The 16,992-nt window shown below is 45.1% G+C and overlaps 1 long non-coding RNA gene across 1 annotated transcript in view; it reads left to right on the top strand.

Annotated features, from left to right (window-relative positions):
- Nucleotides 1-4,162, top strand: part of LOC135973833 (uncharacterized) — a 48,932-nt gene extending 44,770 nt beyond the window's left edge. Inside the window, exon 3 of the long non-coding RNA XR_010590872.1 lies at nucleotides 3,302-4,162. This is a non-coding gene — a long non-coding RNA (uncharacterized LOC135973833). The remainder of the gene's footprint in view (nucleotides 1-3,301) is intronic.
- The last annotated feature ends 12,830 nt before the right edge of the window (nucleotides 4,163-16,992 follow it).

Genomic DNA, 16,992 nt, shown 5'->3' with positions numbered 1-16,992 from the left:
CCTGTGGTGCTGGAGTATATGGCATGCCTGGTGCACCATATGGAACAACCCACCCTGAGCTGAGACCTTGTGCAATACCAAAAGCACAACAGTCCCTATGCTGCAAAGTGCTGACTGCTTCCTATTCCCCGCGATTGCAGTGGGGATTGAAGATGTTCTGTTTCACAGGACAGGCGCCTTCTTGCGGATTTATCACACAGGGTTAGATTGGGGGCAGTGAGAAAGAGTCTGATTCTTCATTGTGAATCACTCTAGGTAATAACATAGGTAGGGAATTGGTTTTGTTTTAACCAGCCGGCATCCCTGTTAAACATCTTCTTGTAGGTATATAGCAAGGGAATTTTTCAAAATAGACATTATTGATGTTTGATGAATTATTTAAAGGGGAAATGAAGAAGTAAAATACAGTAAGTAGGGCAGAGTATAGAAATTGCTGGCGTTTGGATGTTTCAGGACCACAGGGCTCATCATCTCTGCTCTTACATGATGTTGTTTTGTGCTTATGATCTTCGCTTTATCTGACCTGAAAAAGTAACACAACACACGTTGGCCCCATGCTGGGACATTGCTGGAATATGTAGGGAAGAGAGCTACATAGGATAGCACCAATTCCATCAATACTCCCTTTTTTTGTATGTTTTCCAGAAGCAGCCGAACAGTGACCAGGCTCCACTGTGCTTTACTTAGGAGATCAGATACCGTCACAAAGGAGACTGGCTACTTGTCACAGATTGCAGGGCCAAAAGGGACCACGGGGATCATCTAGTCTGACCTCCTGTGTTGCACAGACTGTAGAGCTTCCCCAAAATAATTTCTAGAGCAGATCACTTCGAAAAATATCCAGTCTTGATTCAAAGATTGTCATAATCCACCATGACCCTGGGTCGATTGTTCCAGTGGTTAATTACTCTCTCTCTTGAAAAGGATAAGCCTTATTTCCAGTCTGAAAAGTACAGCTGGTTCGGCCCAGTTTGGAGCCAGGGCTCTTTCACGTGTGAGTTGAACATGATACATGACACAAACCTTCGTGGGCTGAGACTTTGGATTCCAAGTTTTAGCCCGAGGTAAATCTTTCTCCTGCTTTAGAAACCCTTAAAAATAGTGAGTTACAGCAGAAATATTAAAAACCTCTTGGCCAGAGGGGCGCTGTCAGGATGCGTGATGGTATTTGGGACCAAAGTATGTTCACTGACCATTTCATTAGAAATAGAAATAAATTAATGGAGATATCCCATCTCCTAGAACGGGAAGGGACCTTGAAAGGTCATCGAGTCCAGCCCCCTGCCTTCACTAGCAGGACCAAGTACTGATTTTGCCCCAGATCCCCAAGTGGCCCCCTCAAGGATTGAGCTCACAACGCTGGGTTTAGTAGCCCAATGCTCAAACCATTGAGCTATCCCTCCCCTTGATCTGTATTGAACTCATTGTACAAGATAGTGCTGCCTTATTCTTTTCCTTCTGAGGAGAGGAGCATTAGGACCATTAGGAAATTGGAGGTGGCTAAAGCAGTTTCACCTCACAAAAGGCTTTGACCTTTCTGAGCTGTTCAGGACTTTGGTCGAGTGCCCACTTGAGAATATTTTCACATTAAAAACACAATTAGCAGTAGCAGGCTCCTTTCTAAATAATGCATGTGCAAATGCCCTGCGAGGTGCTCCGGACCTGAAACGACCATTCCTTGTGGTGCAACTGAGTCTACCAATTAGGGTTTCATTTTAACAGGGCGGGGCAGGTGAGCTAAAGCCTCCCCCCCCCCCCCCTCAGCATAGCAGAGAACATGAGTACGGGTTGTCTACACGGCTGGGCCAGCTCTTCCCAGACACAAGCTAGCTCTGCTTGAGCGAGTGCTCTAAAAATAGCCGTGTGGCCGCAGCGGCGTGGGCTAGCTGCCTGAGTACATATCAGGGGTTGGATGAGGTTGTACTACCCATGTGATTGCGGCTATGCTGCTATTTATGCTCACCTGGATAGTGCGAGGACGTGTACACGAGCAGGGGAATCGCACCCCTCACTTGGAGCGTGGACGTGACTGAAGGGTACGTTGACGCAGCCTGCTGCAGCGAGTCTCCGAGCTCGGGGGGGACAGACTCGGGCTCGCGAAGCCCACGCTACAGGCATTGCAGCTTGGGGCTGTAAGGAAGGGGGTGGGCTTTAGAGTCCATAGGATAGACTCCGATGGAGCTCTACGCCCACGGCCCCCAAGCTGCAACTGAAAAGCACGGTCTGCGCAGCTATTTTGAGTGCTGTAGTGCGAGCCCGAGTCTGTCACTGCCATGACGGACCCTCAGTGTCTAAACTCACCCTGGGATTCAGCTTTATTTATAACTCAAACAATAGCACAGCCCAACTTGCTGTCCCCACAGCTTCCCTCCAGGATCGTCCCGCCCGCCCGCATAACTCCACGCTCGCTCCCACCTGCCTGGCTTTCAGGTTGGAGTTAATGAGCTCCTACTTCCCGCCATGAGTCAACAGCAATCAGTCAGCATCTCCCCTGCAGTAGGCCAGCTGCGCCGGGGATAGGGTAGACCAGGGGTTGGCAACCTTTCAGAAGTGGTGTGCCGAGTCTTCATTGATTCACTCTGATTTAAGATTTCGCGGGCCAGTCATACATTTGAACGTTTTTAGAAGGTCTCTTTCTCTAAGTCTATAATATAGAACTAAACTATTGTTGTATGGAAAGCAAATAAGGTTTTTAAAATGTTTAAGAAGCTTCACTCAAAATTAAATTAAAATGCAGAGCCCCCCGGACCGATGGCGAGGATGCAGGCAGTGAGAGTGCCACTGAAAATCAGCTTGCGTGCCACAGGTTGCCTACCCCTGGGGTAGAATAACCCCGGCGCAGCTCAGTGGCAGCATTCCTTGAGTTGGGGTATACTACCGAGGCACGTCGGGATTTGAGCCCTGCTCTGCTAGGGGATTCCGCTGACTTACCTGGCAAATAGCTCTCTGTTAGCGCTGCCAAAAGAGCCTCAGAGGTAGAGGAGACATCAGGCCTTCGCCTTCTTCCCAAACATGCAGTGCCCAGAGGGATAAAGAGAACTCAGGGCTGGAATGGCTGCCCAGTGTGACCAGACAGCAAATTTGAAAAATCGGGACTGGGGGTGGGGGGTAATAGGAGCCCATATGAGGAAAAGACCCAAAAATCGGAACTGTCCCTATAAAATCAGGACATCTGGTCACCCTAGGCCCCACACCACAGTAGGGATGTGGGGAAGGACAGAGCACGCAGCCTGTATTCAGGTAAAGCTTGCCTAATATTGATGCTGAGTGTGACAGAGTCTAAATTCAATGTCATCTGCAGGTTTAAACACTGGCCCCTGTGCAGATCCCTACTGGCTGGGAGGATCATGGAAGCAAGTCTCTCAAGATTCAGTCTGGAGAAGCCCTGAGAGGCCTGGCACTTTTAGGTGAGAGATCTGAACCTCCTGGATCGGAGCCCAAGATTTCTGCCGATTCCTCTTTCTGTTCAGACTGTTCTTGGGTGGTCTCTAGCCTTTTGCGCAGTGTTCGGTCATTTCTGCTTTTAGTTTTGCCTGGAAGAGGAAATGCTGAAGGGGCCAAAGTGTCATTGTGGATTTGAGCCAAAGTCTTGGATCAGTTCTTATTTTATCCAACCCAATGTTGGCCAACCTTAGCATTACTAGCTTTCTATTTTTGTAAGCCAATGCCAGTCTTTTCAGTGTAAGACGTGAGTCTTGATGTAGCACTTTACAACTGTTGTTAGCCTGGAACATATAGATAGCGACTGCTGTTAAGAAAAACAATCAACATTTGACAACAGAGACTGCAGAGTTAGTTATTCCCTGTAGTAAGGGTGCAAGAAACTGCAGGTATCCCAGATCTGATGTGTGGTAAATGCTGGCAAATACCGATTAAAAAATACAACTACTGTTTGAAAGCACAGGAATGTACGTTTATTTAAGCCAGCCAATTTAAGGAACAGTAACCGTGGAATCCTCTGGAATCTGATTAATTGGCTTAGGGACAGCATTGCACGGAACAATAAGTACGCTTTGCTTTTGGATAAATATGGTTTCTAACCTTCTGCCTGGTTCTGTCAGGCCGCTTCCTGGTTTTACAATTCATCACTTACCATACAGTAAATTACCCAAAGTAGATTTTGGATCACCTTAATGTTGCAATAATGCCAAAAAAAAGTTCAAAAGCCTCCACATGTTACTCTGGCAGATAGAGTAATCAAACGTTGCATTGACTTGAGGAGAAGATATATCAAGGCAAGAAAAATCCGTGTCTGTGTGGAGGGCTGGGTGGTGCGTTTTTTTACTGTGTGAGAGAAACATTGTTCTTAGGAGATTTTCATTTAATCTTCCATCAGTGGGTCTCAATGTACCACTCAAATGCTAAAACAAAAGCACTTAAATCGGGAATAAGGTTGGAAATGGAAATTTAACCTTTCTCCCTCCCCTGTTGCTCTCAAGGTGTTAAGTGCTACTTATACTGAATACTTTACTGAAATGTAACACTTACAGACTAAACTCATAGAAGTTGCTGGCATGTGCAATTTAAAGCTTATGCTATAAAAATGTAACTTAGTTGTCCCCCGTGGTTTTATTTATGACTCCGGGAGAATTAGCCTGTCAAATGAAGAGTTTTGTTGGATGAAACAGAGAGCCGTATTTAGTGCATTACTTGCGAAACGGAGAAATCAATCTTGCATTTCAGTCACTGAAGGGAAATAAAAAATCCACTCGCTGACCCCTGCCTGATTATTAATTGAAGATTTTTTTTAAACAACCCCCCTTTGGTTTCAGAGTTATGTTTTATATTCATCTTTTCATCACCGCTGCCCTGATGCGAAAGAACAAGCAGGCTGCTTCCCGTGGGGAGCAGTAAGTTTGGTGGGTAACTATAATAGCAAAGCACCTGCTCCCAACAGCTGTCATTAAGGCCTTAGCTAATGGCACCAAATGGAGGCCTAAATGACATGACAGTAAGTCTCTGCTGGCAGTCAGTCCTGTCAGTAACACAGGGCCCAGTTGGACATACGGGAATACAAGCAGCTAATGAGTAACCAGGCTGTGATATTCTGAGACCTCATGGAGGGATTAGCAGAGATTTGGGGTCAGGAAAGGCCTGAGTCAGGTCTAGCTTTGCAGTTGTTATCACCATCTTGGAAGGCGATCAAAGGAGGAATGTGGGCTGCGAAGTGCCTATCATCTGGAAATCACTGTCAACAGTTAGCTGGGTGTTAGTAATGCCTCTGCTTAGGTCAGGGAACAGGCCTGTTCTGTGACCAACACATTCTCCCCCCTGGCTCCCTCTTAACAGAATAATAATAACAACAAAAATCCTCCCACGGCTGATAGACTGTGAGCAGGCGCAAGCCAGTATAGGGGGCACAGGGGATTCCACCTGCTCTGTTCTGCTCTGACATGGTGCCACGCAGCCAAGTCCTCCACACCAGCCAAGGCCCTGATCCTGTGAGGTGCTGAGCGCCCTTGAAATCAATAGGTGCTCAGTGCATTACAGGTTCAGATGCCTTACTGGCTTCTGTGCAGAATGTCAGCTCAGCTCCTGAAGTAGGGTGACCAGATGTTCTGATTTTATAGGGACAGTCCCAATTTTTGGGTCTTTTTCTTATATAGGCTCCTATTACCCCCCCACCCCCGTCCCGATTTTTCACACTTGCTGTCTGGTCACCCTATCTTGAAGTCCCAATTAAGCCCAGACGTGTGTTTCTCTTTAGTGGCTAGATCTTGTCTTGGCCCTTGGAACTGGGGTGAATTTCAGCTGATTTGAGAACATCTCACAAGCATGACTTTCCTGTCTGCTATCTTGAATTTTCTTCAGACACAACAGTCTAATCTCTTCTGACACAGGCTGTGTGCTGCACCTTTAATGAGCCTTTCACGGGAAAAGTACACGTGGCTGGATATATGCCTGCTGCTGTAATGTTAAAATAATAAAATTCACGTTGCTGGTAATCTTTCCAGTATTTATTCCATGTGTTTCCAAGGATTGTGCTCTTTTGCATGAATGCTTTTTTTCCATTATGCCCTGCCATTATTTTTCGGCTTGTGAAGAGAGACTGTATTAGAAAAATAGAGCTAGGACAGAGGGTGAATGCTCCTGCTCCTATATAAAGTGCCATGTAATTTTATATGTAGACAGGATGTTGGCCTAATATCTTATCTGCAAGACAACACTTCCAAGAGTGCAGTAACTCTGAACACCCTGCTGACAGAACATGAACAGACTGGTCTCCTGATATAGGGCTTGGGTTTCTACCGATTCATCACTCCAGTAATAGCCCTGTAGACAATAAAGATTTAGGACCAGATCACCCACAAATGGCACTTGGCTGTGGGCTAAAGCTCGCTCATTCCCAGGGAGCACACCCAAGACTTGTACATATATTGGAGACTGGCAAATGCTGCAAAGCATTTTCCCTGAATGTTTGTTAGAACTTTTTTTTTTTGGTATTTGCTTCCCATGAACGTTCTAGTGACCATGTTGACTGATAGGAACTTTCAGCACAAGAGTACCCTTGAAGCAAATGTTGCAGAATGTTCACTGTGGGTGAAATTCACCCCTGAGTTAAAAGCCAGCAAAATATCTAGGCACCATTGAAGACCCCACCTGAGTCTTCTGTGCACAGGGGAAAATTTCACCAAGAAAGAGACATGCGGGTTCACAATCACAAGTATTGGCACAGGAAAGCGCTGCACATATCCAGTCGGGATGGACTGGCTAGATGATTGGTTTCAACACAGCCTGAATTTCCAATGTGGAATGAACTGCTTGCACACAATCTAAAGACCAAGCATTATTTAAAGAAATTCTTTGGTGGATAATGCCGAATAAGGAATAAAATCATGATCTATTTGCAAACAGAAAAAGTGAAATTCATGGAGTAAATAGTTCGGCATGAATGATTTACACGTCTCTGTTGAATGCGGAAGTCTTTCAGGTCCCCAATCACCCATACTGTAGTTGTATGGGATACGTTTAGGACTTTCTTCGTATGCATTATTGGCCAGTCCAGTCAGGCTTTCAAGATCACAAGGCACCTGAGCAACAAAACAGAAAATCCCCAGAGACTCTAATTCTAATCTCACATCATAAAATTCAGCTCGAGCGCCATCTTGGTCTGGTGAAGTAAAAAGGAAGTATGTCAGTAACATGGTAATTCCTGAGTTCTAATCCCATCTCTGCCACCGACTCCCTGTATGGAGAAAGGTTTCAGAGTAGCAGCCGTGTTAGTCTGTATCCGCAAAAAGAAGAACAGGAGTACTTGTGGCACCTTAGAGACTAACAAATTTATTAGAGCATAAGCTTTCGTGGACTACAGCCCACTTCTTCATGGGCTGTAGTCCATGAAAGCTTATGCTCTAATAAATTTTAGTCTCTAAGGTGCCACAAGTACTCTTGTTCTTCTTTTTGTATGGAGAAAGTAGCTCCATTCTCTGTTTCCTCACCTGTAAAATAAGGATTAAAAGATTTATTTACCTACTCACAGGAGCGTTGGGAGAACCAATTAATTAATGTTTTTGCAGGACTTTGAAAACATAGAGCACGTATGTTAATAAATTATTGCTATATGATGGTAACCAGGCTATAATTTTAAGGTGGCGCTTTAGCGTAGCATAATGCTAAAAGAGAAGAATGTGCCTGCTAATTATTTTCAATTATTATGCCTATGGTAAATTGTAATATGACACAACAGGATGCTTACAAGTTACCTTTTGGAAGGGAGTTGAAAAGTAACAATTTGAGGGTATGGATGAGACTGAATTAGTTTTCTGCCATTTCTCATTTTTGTGCCAATCTTTCTCATGGTAAATAGGTTCCTGCAATTCCTGCCTTTTTCTGTTCATTCCAATCTTTGGTAGGAAAATGAAGCCTCAGAATTGACTGCCTCGTCTATTCAGTGAATTGTAGGAGTGTGTGGAGCTAATTTAGGGATATTCTGTATTATGGCTGGCTGGTGATTTTGTTTAGGTACCTGCAGTTTATATGGGAGGCTGCATAGCACGGTTACTTTCAGATCTTGGAGAGATTAATTGTGTTCTTCAATGTTCTTTCCAAAAGTACTGGATTTGTAAGAGTCGAAGAGCTGAATTCGGATCTCAGCAACACCAGGGAAACGCCGCTGAAATCAAAGGATCACTATGTGGTGTGTTGGTAAACACAGCTAGTAATGATCTAGCTCTCTACTCCCAGAGGGAACAGCCAGCCAATCACAGTACAAGCTCAAATATACACCTGGATCACCTGGATCGATTGGTCTTCAGCTGTCATGCAGACTGCGCCGATCACAACACATCCGCCATTCTTCTCGCATTCTTGCCTTTCTTCTCCACGTACAAGCTCAAATATACAGGAAAAATAATCCTCCGAATTATGTTAGCAAAATGCATGCATAATTACCTGGTTAATTTCCAGACAGCATCACCAAAATTGCACATGTAAATAAAGTAACTGTGGAAAAAACTTACCACAATTCACCCTTTGCACCTAATTACCTGGCTTAAGTGTGTAAATTGGTTGCACAGTTCTACGTGCATCTTTATAGTGAACTTTCTGTAAACCCAGGCAACAGCAGACTAGTAATTTCCATGTTTACAGTAAGCTCCTACCAAGGCACCAGAGAACATATTACTTTGTCACTGTTCTGCAATGCTCAGAGTAGTGTGGTAGCAGCCAGCAGCCGCAGCCCGCTCAGGGTCTCCTTGTCCTAGGTACTGTACAGACACAGAGTAAATGACAATTCCTGCTGCAAAGAGCTCATCGTGTCAGGGAGTTCGGCTTCACAATACTTCTGGGGGGTTGCCAAGTATTGCTGTCCGCATGGGACCTAGGCGGAAAGTGAGGCTCCGAAGAACCAGCAGGCTTGACTTTCTGTGACCGCGCCAGGAATACAACCCACGTCCCCTGACTGTCTCTTCTGCCTCGGCAGCAAGACTCTCCTTCCACAAAATAGACTGCACAGGAGGAGCAACATCCGCTAATAATACAAAAGCAATCCCGTTCCTAGAACCGGCAGGTCAATAGGAGTTTTGCCTGGGAAAGGCTTGAGTAAACGCAGGTCGAGGACTTTCAGGGCTTGCCTGTAGCACTGAAAATAGTCTGAACTTTTTAAAGGCTTCAGTGTTACATTTTTTTTCCCCAAAGAAAGTATTTTAATCCTCTTAACTTCATTTATTTTTGTGGCCATATCATCACTAAAGAAATGGCCAGAGTGATGTTTAACATTACTTAGGAAAGGAGTCCTGGATTAAGACTTTATTTCAAACCCCAAATCAAGAACCATTATGCCAGTTTCCAGTCCAGAGCACATTTTTTCTGCCTTCCTTAGTTATATCCTTAAGCCCTGAAAATTGGATTTATAATAGAAAGGCTAACACAACGCTAGCTACAGCACTGCTACCAGACACTGGTACAATGCATTTCTAATGCCGCTCATTTCTTTTTTTAAAAAAAAGTGCATTTCATTTCCTCATTACTCCCAACAATCCTGGATGCTAATGCTGATACTGGGTGACTTCTCCTAATGCCATTCATTTCACCAGAAGATGTGACATACTTCTGTGTGAAACACCCAACAGACCGAGACTAAAGTATGTTCCATACTGGAATTCTCCTTTAATTCTGACCCTACTGGGTGAGTTGAGTGTTGTTGGTTTGTGGTTCTTTGGAAATGTCTATAAAGTAAATACTTTATTTCCTCAGGAAAAAATTCCATTGACTTTTTGGGAGTTTTGATTGTGGAAATAAATACCTTCCTCTGCCCCCACCCCATCAGCCTAATACTTGAGCACCTCACAATCACTAATGGATGTTATCCCCCTGTGAGCCAAGGCAGTGCTATCCCCATTTCACAGATGGGGAACTGAGGCACAGTGTACATTAAATGAGTTGCCCAAGGTCCCACAGAAAGTTTGTGTTTGAGCAGGGAATTGAGCCCATGTTTTCTGAGTCTTAGGCCCTCTCCATTAGGCCAGGTCTCTGGTTAGGGGGATTCAGAAACAGGCTTGGGAGAATTCTGTGACTCTTCCTGGGAAGAGTTCAGTTCTCTTTACTTATGTATGTTGCTGTTTATTTTTACAGGAAGAAAATCTCTTATTTGGCCAAGTGCTCCATTGTGCATGCCAGATGATCATATAAATAACCCATGCAGTAGGTGTTTAGAATTTCGAGACACACAACATGTCTACAGTTTTAATTCACAAGTCCTTCTCCCCGCTTTATTATTATTATTATTATTATTATTATTATTACTGCATTTGTCCTTTTTCTCACCTGAAAGGGCACACAGCCTTAGAACAGGCCCGTCTCCGAGATCTCGCTATCTTTTTTTTTTCTGTCTCCATGATCATGCGTACTGTCACTGTACTGCGATGATCCCAGATTCCATATGGATGCAGCGTATCAGAGTGCTGCCCTGCGTGTGTGTGTGTGTGTTGTTTGGCTGGCTGGCTGTGTGACAGCATGGCTCCAGCCATGCAGACAAGCACGGGCTTTCTTTCACCTCACTGATCCCAGGCAGAACATACAAAATATCAAAGAGACAGTCCCAATCTGAGTGTGATCTCTTTCGGCTTTCACCCAGTCGTCCGTTTCATGTCACCCTTCTTCCCTGTGTAACTGTATTCCCCTGTCTATTATGTTGCACTGCCTTTGAAGGTCCCTCTACAGCACTGAAATCTCCTGACCAGCTCCTAGAGGGTGCAACAACATCATGCAAGTTGTCCTTCCCTAGTCCTGAGTGTGCGTGTCCCTTCCCCATGCCCTTCAGTCTAGGCTGGAGGGATGAATGAGGATTCCAAGGTTTCTCCCAAGTTTAGATACACTGCAGGGCAACTCATCAAGGTATCCGCTAAGCTAGGTGTTTGCCTTTCATTTGTGTCAGGCCTGCTTTACTCCTAGTCTGCTGGTGTGGTGGAGCAGGCACCAGAACTGAGCATCTGCAAGTGCTGTGGCAGTGTTTGCTCAGCTGTCCTCACCTCGGCTCTGACACCGAAGGGTCAGGTTAAGGCCATGGAAATACGGGGCTTGTGACCATGGATCAGACAATTGGCCCATCAAGTCAGCATTCAGTCCCTGGCAGTGGCCAACATCTGATGCTTCAGCAGCAGAAGAATATTCACGTGATAGTGAGTGATGCCGTGGTGAACTTGGGTCTGGGCAAGAATCACGATGTTGGATTTCTCTTGTGCATATGTGGAAAACTGATCTGACTTGGGTTTGCTGACTCTCAGTGGCATGCTGCTATTTAGGTAAACCGAGGAGGACGTAATTTGGAGGCAGTGGGGAATTCTCATTTTGGGGCTGAGATGTATTAAAATTTATTCCTTAATGGCTTGCTTGGGTAAAAGTCACATTCTAGTGGGCCACCGCTTTCAATAGGCCCTTGAGGAGAGAGGCCACGGTGCTGTTTAGTGGTTGTGCTGCAGGCACACGAAGAAGACTGCACAAGAGTGTAGACATTTTTTTCTAAGTACGTAAGGAAACAATAGATCTATGAATGAGACAGCGGGGCTCTTAGAGCGAACAAGGAGAATTTATTGACCAGACACAGGAAGTAAATCATTGTGGAAAACAGGCACCTGAACTATTTGTCTTGTTGCTTAAAAATGGAAGAGGGAACAAATACCAGACACAGGTTTTCCAGAGAGGCCAGGGATGCAGGGAAGGAAATCTGGCTTTATGGACTAACAGGTGACTAAGGGTTCACCTGAATGTTAACCGAACTCTGAGCCCAGGTGTGAGGCACTCGCGTTCTAAAGGAACTTGCATCGTATTCCAGCAGTGGAACCTTGAAAGATTTGTCCATTCAGTCCGTGCCATGTGCAGAGGAGAAAAAGAGAGTCTGGAGACCAGAAAAGGGAGTCCTTAAAATATTTGGATGCATATTTGAATTTGTCCAGGCCGCCTTAGGTTTTCCCTCGCTCCCTCTCCATCATCTCAATCCAAGTCAATTTAACCAGCTCCTTTGCCATCACTCCTTCTCTGTGACACCTAAAAGCCTAGAGCTCTCCAGCTGTTTCTTCCTCTGTCTTCTGTTTCTGTTCCATCCCAGTGGTCTGAGATCTGCTACTCTCCCTTCTGGCTGGCTAGCTGTTCTCGTCTAATCAATTCTCCTGTGCTCCGAGGATTCCTCCTGTCAAAGACGCTCTGGGATAATACTAGAGAATCACAGGTCTCGGACAGCAGCCAGCCCAGCAGAAATTGCCAGACCTCATGAAACACTGCAGGAAATTTCAGCCCCGATAGGGGTTGGGGATGAGGGAAAGAGCGTGTGTGTGTTTGTGTGTATGTGTGTTGTGGGGACCTGCTGGCTGTGTATTTCCAAACTCGCCGGAAGTGGAAATTCAGGCCTTGTCCAAGCTTTGGGCTGGAATTTATTTTCTCCAATCCATTTTGCCTGTCCTTAAAATGAACCTGCGCCTCCCACACACAACCTGGTGAGCTCATCTCTACAGATAATAAAATAGCTCCAGTCCAACTCTCCCTCTTGGGGCTGACACATCCCTTCCACTCACTGCCGTGTTCCTTCTGGCTCTCCAGAGGTTGGAATTCCCCACAGTGCAGAGAGCCAGCTCACAGCCCGCAAAATAGGGCTTAAGTGAGATGTAAGTGGTCCACAGGCCATGCGCTGGGGGTGGGGGTGAGGGATTACACCCAGTGGGGATAAGCGAGAAAGTAATCCTGTGCCCTTACAAATAAGGGAAGGCTAATTGCTTGGGAATCAAGTTAATACCTGCATTAACTTCAGTGGGAACAAATGTATGTAGAATTACGTAAACATATATGCAAATCATATGCAGCCCCTGGGCTTTTGGCAAGTTGCCACTGCAATGCTTGGTGCTGCAGAGGTTGTCCATCACTGCAGCAGAGCTAATGACGAGTCTCAAGTTATCATTCAAAGCTAGAGAAGAGTAACCCTCACCTGTTTACCTAGCAAAGAAATATTGTGATTAATTCCTGCTCTTGGAAAGGCTTGAGACCCGGGTGGTTTGGTATGTTGACATGGGATGTCAGAGTGATCATTCTGCTTGAAGCCCAGTTCTAATAATGTGTTTCTACCAGTCCCCCTCCCTGACCCCACATTTTGCTCAGCTCCGCCCCCCTGTTCTGCAAGATGCTAATCCATCTTGTAGCATTGGGTCCAAACCTTCAGTTACATCAGCACTGCCATTTATTCTTTGGTTTTAAACACCCATGAAGTAAATCACCAAGAGAGACCAACCTTGAAAGATTTAGACCACGTGTGCTGAAAGGCCATCGTCTAGGTTCTGTGAATGGTATTCTGTCAAGAGATGTGTTCACCCTACAGCATGTTTGGTTGTCAGTTCAATGGCTAGCCAGGATGGTCCAGTGAATTGTTTAAAGTTTGCATAAGTAATTTATTAATCTGCAGTTACCATAAAGAATAATCTTTTTCTAAGGTCCTTGTGTTGATGGAGATATAATGTTGGATTTACTTTCCAGGGGCATTTGGCTTTATAGTTGGTTTCATAAGCTGATATCTCTGAAAAAAGCTAACACTTTCTTGAGTGTTCTATAAGTAGGACCTGGCGTTGAGGAAATAGCGTCAATCTTTCTTTAGAGATGGCAGTTTTAATGGCTTTTTTGATTACATTGTATATTTTGTTTTCCTGTTTGACCAGCAAGAACATACACTTCATAACAATACATACAGAATTTCAATGATGGAATGGAAAATGGGCTAGAGACAAACCATATAGCTGTTAAAACTCCTGTTACACTGAGGAAGTTACATAGCATGGCATTTTCATATGACAAGGAAGGGTCACCTAGAGTTAAATAGTAACAAGTTTCAATTGTACTGTGTATTTGTCACATTGGACCTGGCCCAACTGCCACTGAAGTCAGTGGAAAGTTCCCTATTGATTTCAAAGGCCTGGCTCAGGTTCCCTGATGGTCTAGTGGTTAGGGTTTGGGGCTCTCTCTGCTGGAGAAGGGGTCCGATTCCCGGGCAGGGAAAGATGTTTCCTGGTGGATTCTCCATTACTGGCAATTAATAAATCACGACTGGAGGTTTTTCTAAAAGATCTGCTCTAGGAATTATTTGGGGGACGTTCTCTGGCCTGTGATATACAGGAGGTCAGTTTAGATTATCACAATGATCCCATCTGACCTTGGAATCTATGAAAGCCCATTCTGAGGCCAAAAGAAACCAAAAATCTGACTGTGTCTACTGCTGGCTGAATAGAGGCACTAGACTAGGATGTATAAACAGGAAGGGGAAATAGAGATGCAATAGATCTATACAGAAGGCCCTAGAGAATATAATGCACAGAGTTCGCAGGTGGGAGCAGTGGTAGTGCTCCCAGAGGGGGGCATTTCTCAGGGTTATGGGACCCTGGCCCTGTTCTCCCACTGTATGCTGGCAGAGTTGTGCAACTTTTCAAAAATGTGTAGTGATAGTTTCTCCTTTGCAAGCTCCTATAACCCAGCCCTGAGGCTTGGCTGCAGCTGTTTCCATTTTCTCCTCAGGGCTACGTGTCCTGGGTTCACCTATAAGGTTGCCTGGTGCTTCCACCCAAGGAAACCCCTCCCTAGTGCATTGAACACAGAGAATACAAAGCATTCCACGTCCAGGCTCATGGAGGAATGTCTGCCAGGGCACAATAAAATAAAATTACGATCCCAATTCCCAGAGTAATAAAACAGTAACCGGGCGTTAGTAGGTCTGGGTTACTCAGGATAGGGGACAATGGAAAATAGCATCAGGATAATAAAAAAGAAAAAAACAATACATAAACTCTGCCCCTCCCAAATGTACTGCCCGTACTCACCACCCCGGGCTCCCTCCCAGCGCCTGCCGAGGCAAATAGTGAGTTTAGGCTCAGTCTTTCATGAGTGGTCCAGTGCTGAAGTCGGTGGTCCTCTCAGAACACAATATCAAAACAAAGGGGGGTGTTCTTACAAAGCATCCACCCCAGGGATGTTGGATCGTCCTTGTGGCTCCCTGGCCTGGGTTCCAATGTACAGTTAGACTGGCTCCTGGTAGCCTGACCGTGGCTCTCCTCAGCCTCCTGAGTTTCTGGTCTGTGCTGAGATGACACTGTCCAGTATCCCAGAAATCCCCCAAAAGACTCAGTTTTCCCTTGGGTCCTCCCTGGCCGTGACACCTATCTCTCTGCTCCACGCCTCCAAACACAGCCAAAACTGAGAGTAACCCCAAACCTCTGTCTCGGAGTTCTGGCTTCGGGCTGGTTCTGGTGGGGTTGGTAGCCTGTTCTCTCTCTGCCCTGGACTCTAGGCAGCCTGGGAAATGGAGCCTCTGTAGCCATTGCTGCTGCAATCCCGGTGAGTCCTCGAGATGGTCAGTGTGCTATTTCAGAAGCACCCCCACCACAAAGGGGTTACACTTCTTTTCAGTGCCATGGGAGGCAGAGCCTCTCCAAGACATGATGCCTTCAGAGCTCTCAGGCAGCGAGACTCCTCGCCATCCGTCTAACAGAACCCCTCTGATATGTCAAACTCTTGCACTGGCGGGGGATAGGCTAGGTGGACTGACATGCTTAATTGTTAGATGGATAAGCATGCAAATGTGTGTTGACGTGTGTATGTGTGTGCAAGTGATCAGTGTCACCAGCATAGTCAGTGTGTGCACCACTTAGCCATGCAAGCATACACCTGTTTTTTAAGAAATCCTGCTGTATAGGCCTCTCCCGCCACTAAATTTCTAAGATCCTTTTCAGTTGCAGAGGCCTCATATAGGGGCCTTTATAGCAAAAGACTCGTCACTGTCTTGTCTGAATTAATAATGCCACAATGTTACAACTGGAAAGCCTAGCCCACTGTTTGCTAGGCCTTGCTAGGTTAGCAATGGGAAGCACTTTGGCTGCAGTGTTTTGCTGATTTGTGTGTTCAGTGTGGGAGGGGAGAGCGAGTGAAATAGGGAATGGATGGGAAGTGGCTGTGTGGAAAACATCCAGAACCTGAAGGCTGTGTGTCCTCTCAGTGTTATTGACCATGTCGCCTCTGCACCGCTTTGTGCATTGGAAATGTGTGTGGCCCAGGTTTAATAATTAACCAGGTCTTCATTTGAGTCCATCGCTGCACTGTACCTCTGTAATGACTCATCAGATATGTGTTTGTAATGTGTACATTGTAATGTTTATTAGATGGTACTTCTCAAGCATCAAATGCATCTTTGGTTTCTATGTATTGAGGGTCAATACACGGACATAAAACAATCCCTTTTCTTCTCTTGTAATGATTAACCCATCTATCAACAGTGTCTGTTTAATATCTATCACTATAAACAGTTATTTGCAAGCGTAGCCAGATGGGCAGATAATTAAAAACATGATTTAGACTTTGGTTTAGATTTTGGTAGTCTGACTTCCACAGAAATACCCATGCAATCACACACCGAATTTGTATGTGTAAGTACCTTGATTGCATGTGTATTTCTAGTAATTGTTGCTGCAGATGGCATTTAGATGTATAAATGGTCATTTGTGCATGCACGACTGATCAACATATACCATCAGAGTAATTGTGGAAGCAAATTAAGTGTGTAGTTGCATATACATTGATCTTCCCAGAATTGCATGTGTACATTTTTGAATATTAGGCTTGTCATGACTAGAACTGGCCCAGTCTATATGTAATAGGTGTGACGTTTCAAGTCAGCTGAACATGATTCCCAACACCAAATCTCTGTATACCCTTTGTGGATTGTGTACCGTAATCTCTAGTAGCAATTAGATGTCATTGGTGAAATATTCATAGCAATATGCATCTAGATAAACAATATGCATGCAATAGCGGACGAACTGTAGATAGAGCACTATACATTCCTGCACCATTCGGCCTCCTCTTACAGCTCTGCTGACAATTTTTATTACTCTCTTCTCTCTGTAAGTGAATCCCATCGCATCTCAATCTTTGTCTCCTCTCACATGCATCTGCAGGCTGGCTTTTCCTATGGCATCGCCTATGCCTCGCTCCTTTCAAATCCTTTCAGAGATCTTCCTCATTCCTTCACAA

Source organism: Chrysemys picta, chromosome 10, assembly GCF_011386835.1.
Source record: "Chrysemys picta bellii isolate R12L10 chromosome 10, ASM1138683v2, whole genome shotgun sequence".
Classification (NCBI taxonomy): Eukaryota; Metazoa; Chordata; order Testudines; family Emydidae; genus Chrysemys; species Chrysemys picta.
The sequence above is the reverse complement of the archived record's forward strand: the minus strand, read 5'-3'. Positions and strand labels throughout refer to the sequence as shown.